Raw genomic sequence first — 10000 nt, 5'->3', positions numbered from 1 at the left:
GGCGACCAGATGGCCGAGGGGAGAGGGGCGACCAGATGGCCGAGGGGAGAGGGGCGACCAGATGGCCGAGGGGATACGGGCGACCAGATGGCCGGGCACGAAAGGGACGCCATCTGGTCGCCCCGTGCCCCGACGAAGGAGGGAGCGGGCACCCGGGGCATGGCGGGCCGGAGGCCCGGGGCCCCAGCCGGGCCACAGCCATGGAGGCTGCCAGGGGCCGGCGGGCCCTCTGACCCGGGGCCCGCTTACACCTTGACAAGCAGGGGAGGCCTGCAAGGGACCGACGGACACCTGTCCTGGGCCCTGGGTGGAGCGGCAGCCCGGGGGACCGGGCCCAGGGCCGGAGCGCCCGACCCGGGGCCCCGACCGGGCCCCTGGACCCAGCCCGAGGCTCCCAGGCCCGGAGGCACAGGGGAAGCCTCCCCGGGCCCGCCGGACCCCGTCCCCGGCACCCTGCCCCGCGGCAGGACCCAGGACGGAGCCCGGGGTGGGGAGGCCACCCTCCCCGTGGCCCTCAGGGGCCCCGGGTGGGGCTCCTGAACCCAGCCAAGCACGGGGAGGCTCCCCGGGCACCACGGAACCCCGTCCCGGGACTTTGGCAGTGCGGCAGGCCGGGGGACAGGGCCCAGGGCCAGAGCACCCGACCCGGGGCCCGGCCGGGCCCCTGGTCGCAGCCTGGGTTCCCAAGCCCGGAGGTGCATGGGACGCCTCCCCGGTCCCTCCGGACCCCGTCCCGGGCACCCTGCCACGCAGCAGGACCAAGGACAGAGCCCGGGGTGGGGAGGCCGCCCTCCCCCCGGGCCCCTAGGGGCCCCGGACAGAGCTCCTGAACCCAGACAAGCAAGGGGAGGCTCCCCTGGCACAACGGAACCCCTTCCTAGGCCCTTGGCAGTGCGGTAGGCTGGGAGACAGGGACCAGGGCCGGAGCACCTGACCCGGGGCCCGGCCGGGCCCCTGGACCCAGCCGGGGCTCCCAAGCCCGGAGTCGCATGGGACGCCTCCCCGGACCCATGGAGCCCGTCCTGGGCATTGAGCCATGCTGTTGGCCTGGAGATGGGTGCCCCGGACGCCCGGGGGAGGTCTGTCCGGGACACATGGAGCCCGTCCTGGGCATTGAACCATGCCGTTGGCCTGGAGAAGGGAGCCCCCGGACGCCCGGGGGAGGACTGCCCGGTACCCGTGGAGCCCTTCCCGGGTACTTTGCAACGCCGTTGGCCTCCTGGAGATGGGTGCCCCAGATGCCCGGGGGCGGGCTGCCCGGGACCCATGGAGCCCGTCCTGGGCACTTTTACATGCCGTCGGCCTGGAGGTGGGTGCCCTGGACGCCCGGGGGAGGCCTGCCCGGGACCCGTGGAGCTCTTCCCGGGTACTTTGCCAATGCTGTTGGCCTCATGGAGACGGTTGCCCCGGACGCCCGGGGGAGGCCTGCGCGGGACCCATGGAGCCCGTCCTGGGCATTGAGCCATGCGTTGGCCTGGAGATTGGAGCCCCGGACGCCCGGGGGAGGACTGCCCGGTACCCGTGGATCCCGTCCTGGGCACTTTGACATGCCGTCGGCCTGGAGGTGGGAGCCCCGGACGCCCGGGAGCGGGCTGCCCGGGACCCATGGAGCCCGTCCTGGACACTTTGACATGCCGTCGGCCTGGAGGAGGGTGCCCGGGACGCCCGGGGGAGGCCTGTCCGGGACCCGTGGAGCCCTTCCCGGGTACTTTGCCAATGCCGTTGGCCTCATGGAGATGGGTGCCCCGGACGCCCGGGGGAGGACTGCCCGGTACCCGTGGAGCCCTTCCCGGGTACTTTGCAACGCCGTTGGCCTCCTGGAGATGTGTGCCCCGAACGCCCGGGGTAGGGCTGCCCGCGGCCCGTGGAGCCCGTCCTGGGCACTTTGACATGCCGTCGTCCTGGAGGTGGGAGCCCCGGACGCCCGGGGGAGGGCTGCCCGGGACCCATGGAGCCCTTCCCGGGTACTTTGCCAATGCCGTTGGCCTCATGGAGACGGTTGCCCCGGACGCCCGGGGGAGGCCTGCGCGGGACCCATGGAGCCCGTCCTGGGCATTGAGCCATGCTGTTGGCCTGGAGATTGGAGCCCCGGACGCCCGGGGGAGGACTGCCCGGTACCCGTGGATCCCGTCCTGGGCACTTTGACATGCCGTCGGCCTGGAGGTGGGAGCCCCGGACGCCCGGGACCCATGGAGCCCGCCCTGAACACTTTGACATGCCGTCGGCCTGGAGGAGGGTGCCCGGGACGCCCGGGGGGAGGCCTGTCCGGGACCCGTGGAGCCCTTCCCGGGTACTTTGCCAATGCCGTTGGCCTCATGGAGATGGGTGCCCCGGACGCCCGGGGGGGGGGAGGACTGCCCGGTACCCGTGGAGCCCTTCCCGGGTACTTTGCAACGCCGTTGGCCTCCTGGAGATGTGTGCCCCGAACGCCCGGGGGGAGGGCTGCCCGGGGCCCGTGGAGCCCGTCCTGGGCACTTTGACATGCCGTCGTCCTGGAGGTGGGAGCCCCGGACGCTCAGGGGAGGGCTGCCCGGGACCCATGGAGCCCTTCCCGGTTACTCTGCCATCCCGTTGGCCTCCTGGAGATGGGTGCCCCGGACGCCCGGGGGAGGTCTGTCCGGGGCCCATGGAGCCCGTCCTGGGCAGTGTGACATGCCGTCGGCCTGGAGGTGGGAGCCCCGGACGCCCGGGGGAAGGCTGCCCGGGACCCGTGGAGCCCTTCCCGGGTACTTTGCCATCCCGTTGGCCTCCTGGAGATGGGTGCCCCGGACGCCCGGGGGAGGTCTGTCCGGGGCCCATGGAGCCCGTCCTGGGCAGTGTGACATGCCGTCAGCCTGGAGGTGGAAGCCCCGGACGCCCGGGGGAAGGCTGCCCGGGACCCGTGGAGCCATTCCCGGGTACTTTGCCATCCCTTTGGCCTCCTGGAGATGGGTGCCCCAGACGCCCAGGGGAGGTCTGTCCGGGACACGTGGAGCCCGTCCTGGGCATTGAGCCATGCCCTTGGCCCGGAGAATGGAGCCCCCAGACGCCCGGGGGAGGTGTTGCCCAGGCATATCTCATCTGGTCCCCCGGGCAGAGAACCACCAGCCCTGGAGGGGTGTCCGGGAGTACCCTGCCCCTAGTAATCCGGAGGGAAATTACCCCCCTTTCTTGCAATCCGTGCACGCGAGGTGACAGAGGGGACCCAAGGCGTAAAAGAACCCGACCTCATGGAGCCCTAGCTGGGATCCGGGAGGCGAATGGCACCTCATCGGGACTTCCAGGGAAGCCCGGCCATCTGGTCGCCCCATTGGAAAGCATCGCGGGCGACCAGATGGCCGGGATCGAAAGGACTCCCAGCTCCCCATCCATCCCAAGCCTTCGCGGTAGGGTTCCTGACTGCCTGCCCACGCAAGGCAGGGCTCTTGGACCCCGGCAGGGCCTCAGGCGCAGGTTGGACCACCGGAGCTCTAGGGCCCGGACGACCTGGGGGAGGAATGCCCGGGACCCGTGGAGCCCGTCCTGGGTACTTTGACATGCCGTCGGCCTGGAGGTGGGTGCCCCGGACGCCCGGGGGAAGCTGCCCGGGACCCATGGAGCCCGTCCTGGGTACTTTGACATTCCGTCGGCCTGGAGGTGGGAGCCCCGGACGCCCGGGGGGAGGTCTGCCCGGGACCCATGGAGCCCGTCCTGGGTACTTTGCCAATGCCGTTGGCCTCATGGAGATGGGTGCCCCGGACGCCCGGGGGAGGTCTACCCGGGACCCATGGAGCCCTTCCCGGGTACTTTGCCAATGGCGTTGGCCTCATGGAGATGGGTGCCCCGGACGCCCGGGGGAGGTCTACCCGGGACCCATGGAGCCCTTCCCGGGTACTTTGCCAATGCCGTTAGCCTCATGGAGATGGATGCCCCGGACGCCCGGGGGAGGTCTGCACGGGACCCATGGAGCCCATCCTGGGCACTTTCCCATGCCATTGGCCTGGAGCGCCCCGACACCCAGGGGAGGACCACCCTGAAAACCATGGAGCCCGACCCGGGCACTCTGCCATGCCGTCAGCCTGGATGGAGCCCCGGACGCCCGGGGGATGAATGCCCGGGTCGCATGGAGCCCGTCCTGGGCACTTTTCCATGCCATTGGCCTGGAGCGCCCCGACACCCAGGGGAGGACCACCCTGAAAACCATGGAGCCCGACCCGGGCACTCTGCCATGCCGTCAGCCTGGATGGAGCCCCGGACGCCTGGGGGACGAATGCCCAGGACGCATGGAGCCCATCCTGGGCACTTTTTCCATGCCATTGGCCTGGGGCGCCCCAACACCCAGGGGAGGACCACCCTGAAAACCATGGAGCCCGACCCGGGCACTCTGCCATGCCGTCAGCCTGGATGGAGCCCCGGACGCCCGGGGGACGAATGCCCGGGACGCATGGAGCCCATCCCGGGCACTCTGCCATGCCATCGGCCTGGATGGAGCCCCGGACGCCCGGGGGACGAAGGCCCGGGACACATGGAGCCCGTCCCGGGCACTCTGCCATGCCGTCGGCCTGGATGGAGCCCCGGACGCCCGGGGGACGACTGCCCAAGAGCCATGGAGCCCGTCCTGGGCAATTTGACAAGCCGTTGGCCTGGAGGAAGGAAGCCCCGGGTGGCCTAGGGAGGTGTTGCCCAGGCATAGCCCATCTGGTCCCCATGGCAGAGAACCACCAGCCCTGGAGGGGTGTCCGGGCGTACCCTGCCCCTAGTAATCCGGAGGGAAATTACCCTCCTTTCTTGTAATCCGTGCACTAGAGGTGACAGAGGGGACCCAAGGCGCGAAAGTACCCGACCTCCTGGAGCCCTCGCTGGGATCCGGGAGGCGAATGGCACCTCATCGGATCTTCCAGGGAAGTCCGGCCATCTGGTCGCCCCATAGGAAAGCGATGCGGGCGACCAGATGCCCGAGGGGATCCGGGCGACCAGATGGCCGAGGGAATCTGGGCCATCAGATGGCTGGGCATGGAGGTGAAGCCGCCTGGACTCTCCCCGACCCTGTCCCCGTCCCGGGACGAATGCCCGGGACGTATGGAGCCCGTCCTGGGCACTTTTTCCATGCCATCGGCCTGGAGCACCCCGACACCCAGGGGGAGACCACCCTGAAAACCATGGAGCCCGACTCGGGCACTCTGCCATGCTGTCAGCCTGGATGGAGCCCCGGACACCCGGGGGATGAAGGCCCGGGACGCATGGAGCCCGTCCTGGGCACTTTTCCACGCCATCGGCCTGGAGCGCCCCGACACCCAGGGGGAGACCACCCTGAAAACCATGGAGCCCGACACGGGCACTCTGCCATGCCGTCAGCCTGGGTGGAGCCCCGGACGCCCGGGGGGCGAAGGCCCGGGACGCATGGAGCCCGTCCTGGGCACTTTTCCATGCCATCGGCCTGGAGCGCCCTGACACCCAGGGGAGGACCACCCTGAAAACCATGGAGCCCGACTCGGGCACTCTGCCATGCCGTCAGCCCGGATGGAGCCCCGGACGCCCGGGGGACGAAGGCCCGGGACGCATGGAGCCCGTCCTGGGCACTTTTTCCATGCCATCGGCCTGGAGCACCCCGACACCCAGGGGGAGACCACCCTGGAAACCATGGAGCCCGACTCGGGCACTCTGCCATGCCGTCAGCCCAGATGGAGCCCCGGACGCCCAGGGGACGAAAGGCCCGGGATGCATGGAGCCCGTCCTGGGCACTTTTTCCATGCCATCGGCCTGGAGCGCCCCGACACCCAGGGGGAGACCACCCTGAAAACCATGGAGCCTGTCCCGGGCACTCTGCCATGCCGGCAGCCTGGATGGAGCCCCAGACGCCCGGGGGACGAATGCCCAGGACACATGGAGCCCATCCTGGGCACTTTCCCATGCCGTCGGCCTGGAGCCCCCTGACACCCAGGGGAGGACCACCCTGAAAACCATGGAGCCCGACCCGGGCACTCTGCCATGCCGTCAGCCTGGATGGAGCCCCGGACGCCCGGGGGACGAATGCCCGGGACGCATGGAGCCCATCCTGGTCACTTTCCCGTGCCGTCAGCCTGGATGGAGCCCCGGACGCCCGGGGGATGACTGCCCGGGACGCATGGAGCCCGTCCCGGGCACTCTGCCATGCCGTCGGCCTGGATGGAGCCCCGGACGCCCGGGGGACGACTGCCCAAGAGCCATGGAGCCCGTCCTGGGCAATTTGACATGCAGTTGGCCTGGAAGAAGGAAGCCCCGGGTGGCCTAGGGAGGTGTTGCCCAGGCATAGCCCATCTGGTCCCCATGGCAGAGAACCACCAGCCCTGGAGGGGTGTCCGGGCGTACCCTGCCCCTAGTAATCCGGAGGGAAATTACCCTCCTTTCTTGTAATCCGTGCACTAGAGGTGACAGAGGGGACCCAAGGCGCGAAAGTACCCGACCTCCTGGAGCCCTCGCTGGGATCCGGGAGGCGAATGGCACCTCATCGGATCTTCCAGGGAAGTCCGGCCATCTGGTCGCCCCATAGGAAAGCGATGCGGGTGACCAGATGCCCGAGGGGATCCGGGCGACCAGATGGCCGAGGGAATCTGGGCAATCAGATGGCTGGGCATGGAGGTGAAGCCGCCTGGACTCTCCCCCACCCTGTCCCCGTCCCGGGACGAATGCCCGGGACGCATGGAGCCCGTCCTGGGCACTTTTTCCATGCCATCGGCCTGGAGCACCCCGACACCCAGGGGGAGACCACCCTGAAAACCATGGAGCCCGACTCGGGCACTCTGCCATGCCGTCAGCCCGGATGGAGCCCCGGACGCCCGGGGGACGAAGGCCCGGGATGCATGGAGCCCGTCCTCGGCACTTTTTCCATGCCATCGGCCTGGAGCGCCCCGACACCCAGGGGGAGACCACCCTGAAAACCATGGAGCCCGTCCCGGGCACTCTACCATGCCGGCAGCCTGGATGGAGCCCCGGACGCCCAGGGGGTGGACTGCCTGGGACCCATTGGAGCCCGTCCATGGTCGGACTCCCAATTCCGACAAATTCATACGGGCTCCCAATCCCGACAAATTCGTACGGACTCCTAACCTTCCGACACGGATCGGAATCGAGCCCATTCTGACCCAGCAGATTTCAGGTTGACTTGCTATATACTTTACGTACGATTTTATTGGGGCCGATTCCGATCCGGTACGTAAAAGCACATCCGACCGAATGTCGGACAACCACGTACGCCCAGGGGATAGGACTGCCCGGGACCCATGGAGCCCGTCCTGGGCACTTTTCCATGCCGTCAGCCTGGGTGGAGCCCCGGACGTCCGGGGGACGAATTCCGGGGACACATGGACCCCGTCCTGGGCACTCTGATCTGCCGCCGGTGCCGGGGATCGAACCGTGATCACCAGATGGGGATATCCCAAAAATCTGGCATGGATACGGCCCGCCAGGACAGGTTTGGACACCCCTGTTGTACGGACTCCCAAGCCCGACAGATTCATACGGACCTTCTGACCCGGATCGGAATCGAACCCAGCAGATTTCGCGTTGACTGCCTCTATACCAGGGGTGTCCAAACCCGTCCTGGCGGGCCGTATCCATGCCAGATTTTTGGGATATCCCCATCTGGGGATCACGGTTAGATCCCCGGCACCGGCGGCAGATTAGCCCAGCACCATGTGACTCTGGGCAATAGCCTGCGCCGCGGCTAGGGCGGCTGACTCCAGAATCTGGCGATCACGGTTCGATCCCCGGCACCGGCGGCAGATTAGCCCAGCACCATGTGACTCTGGGCAATAGCTGGCGCCGCGGCTAGGGCGGCTGACTCCGGAATCTGGGGATCACGGTTCGATCCCCGGCACCGGCGGCAGATTAGCCCAGCACCATGTGACTCTGGGCAATAGCTTGCTTAATCTTCCCGACGGCCCCTAGCGCCTAGAGACCCTTACGGGCGATTGTGCACTTTACAAATGTGGAATATTAAAATTATTATTTGGGCCGATTCCGATCCGGTTCGTAAAAGCACATCCGCCCGAATCTGTCAGACAACCACGTACGCCCGGGAGAGGACTGCCCGGGACCCGTGGAGCCCGTCCTGGTCACTCTGACCTGCCATCGGCCTGGAGAAGGGAGCGCCGGACGCCCAGGGGGAGGACTGCCCGGGACCCGTGGAGCCCGTCCTGGGCACTCTGACATGCCGCTGACCCGGGGAAGGGAACCCCGGACGCCTGGGAACCGTGGAGCCCGTCCTGGGCACTCTGACAAGCCGTTGGACCGGGGAAGGGAGCCCCGGACGCCCGGGACCCGTGGAGCCCGTCCTGGGAACTCCGGCATGCCGTTGGCCCGGGGAAGGGAGTCCCAGATACCCAGGACCCGTGGAGCCCGTCATGGGCACTCTGACCTGCCGTCGGCCCGGGGAAGGGAGCCCCGGATGCCCGGGGGAGGACTGCCCGGGACCCGTGGAGCCCGTCCTGGGAACTCCGGCATGCCGTTGGCCCGGGGAAGGGAGTCCCAGATACCCAGGACCCGTGGAGCCCGTCATGGGCACTCTGACCTGCCGTCGGCCCTGGGAAGGGAGCCCCGGACGCCCGGGGGAGGACTGCCCGGGACCCGTGGAACTCGTCCTGGGCACTCTGACATGCCGCTGACCCGGGGAAGGGAACCCCTGACGCCCGGGAACCGTGGAGCCCGTCCTGGGCACTCTGAGTAGCCGTTGTCCCGGGGAAGGGAGCCCCGGATGCCCGGGACTCGTGGAGCCCGTCCTGGGCACTCTGGCATGCCGTTGGCCCGGGGAAGGGAGCCCCGGACGCCCGAGGCCCGTGGAACCCATCCTGGGCACTTTGACATGCCGTTGGCCTGGGGAAGGGAGCCCCGGACGCCCGGGGGGAGGACTGCCAGGGACCCGTGGAGCCCGTCCTGGGCACTTTCACATGCCGTTGGCCTGGGGAAGGGAGCCCCGGACGCCCGGGGGGAGGACTGCCAGGGACCCGTGGAGCCCGTCCTGGGCACTTTGACCTGCCGTTGGCCTGGAGATGGAAGCCCCGGACGCCCGGGGGAGGACTGCCCGGGACCCATGGAGCCCGTCCCGGGTACTTTGCCATGCTGTTGGCCTCCTGGAGATGGGTGCCCCGGACGCCCGGGGGAGGACTGCCCGGGACTTATGGAGCCCGTCCCGGGCACTTTTCCATGCCGTCGGCAGGGATGGAGCCCCGGGCGCCCGGGGGACGACTGCCCAAGAGCCATGGAGCCCGTCCCGGGCAATTTGACAAGCCGTTGGCCTGGAGGAAGGAAGCCCCGGGTGGCCTAGGGAGGTGTTACCCAGGCATAGCCCATCTGGTCCCCCTGGCAGAGAACCACCAGCCTCGGAGGGGTGTCCGGGCGTACCCTGCCCCTAGTAATCCGGAGGGAAATTACCCCCCTTTCTTGCAATCTGTGCACGCGAGGTGACAGAGGGGACCCAAGGCGCGAAAGTACCCGACCTCCTGGAGCCCTCGCTGGGATCCGGGAGGCGAATGGCACCTCATCGGGACTTCCAGGGCGACCAGATGGCCGAGGCGAGAGGGGCGACCAGATGGCCGGGACCAAAATGACGCCAATCTGCCTGCCCCGGAGCTGCAGGGCTCTGGGGCTGCAGGGTTCCGGGGGCTGCAGAGCTGCAGGTCTCTGGGGCTGCAGGGCTCCGGGGCTTCAGGCCTCCCCGGGCCCTGATGGACCCTCCGTCCCGGGCGCCTCCGACCCCCGGCCGGCTTGCAGGACGGAGGGGGGGTTCCCGCACCACCGGGCCCTGCCGGACGGGGCTCAAACCCCGGGCCCAGTCCCCGGCCCCAGTCCCGGCTTTCCGAACCCTAGGCCGGGCCGGGGAGAGCCTCCCCTGGGCCCCCGGTGGACCCTCCGTCCCGGGCGCCCCGGACCCCCGGCCGGCTTGCAGGACGGAGAGGTACCATCACCCTCCTGGCCTGGCCAGATGGAGTTCAAGCCCCTGGTCCGGTCCCACCTTCCGAAACCCTAGCCAGGCTGGGGAGAACCTCCCCGGGCCCCGGTGGAGCCC

The sequence above is a fragment of the Lissotriton helveticus genome, chromosome 8 (assembly GCF_964261635.1).
Source record: "Lissotriton helveticus chromosome 8, aLisHel1.1, whole genome shotgun sequence".
Taxonomy (NCBI): Eukaryota; Metazoa; Chordata; class Amphibia; order Caudata; family Salamandridae; genus Lissotriton; species Lissotriton helveticus.
Note: the sequence above shows the minus strand (reverse complement) of the source record.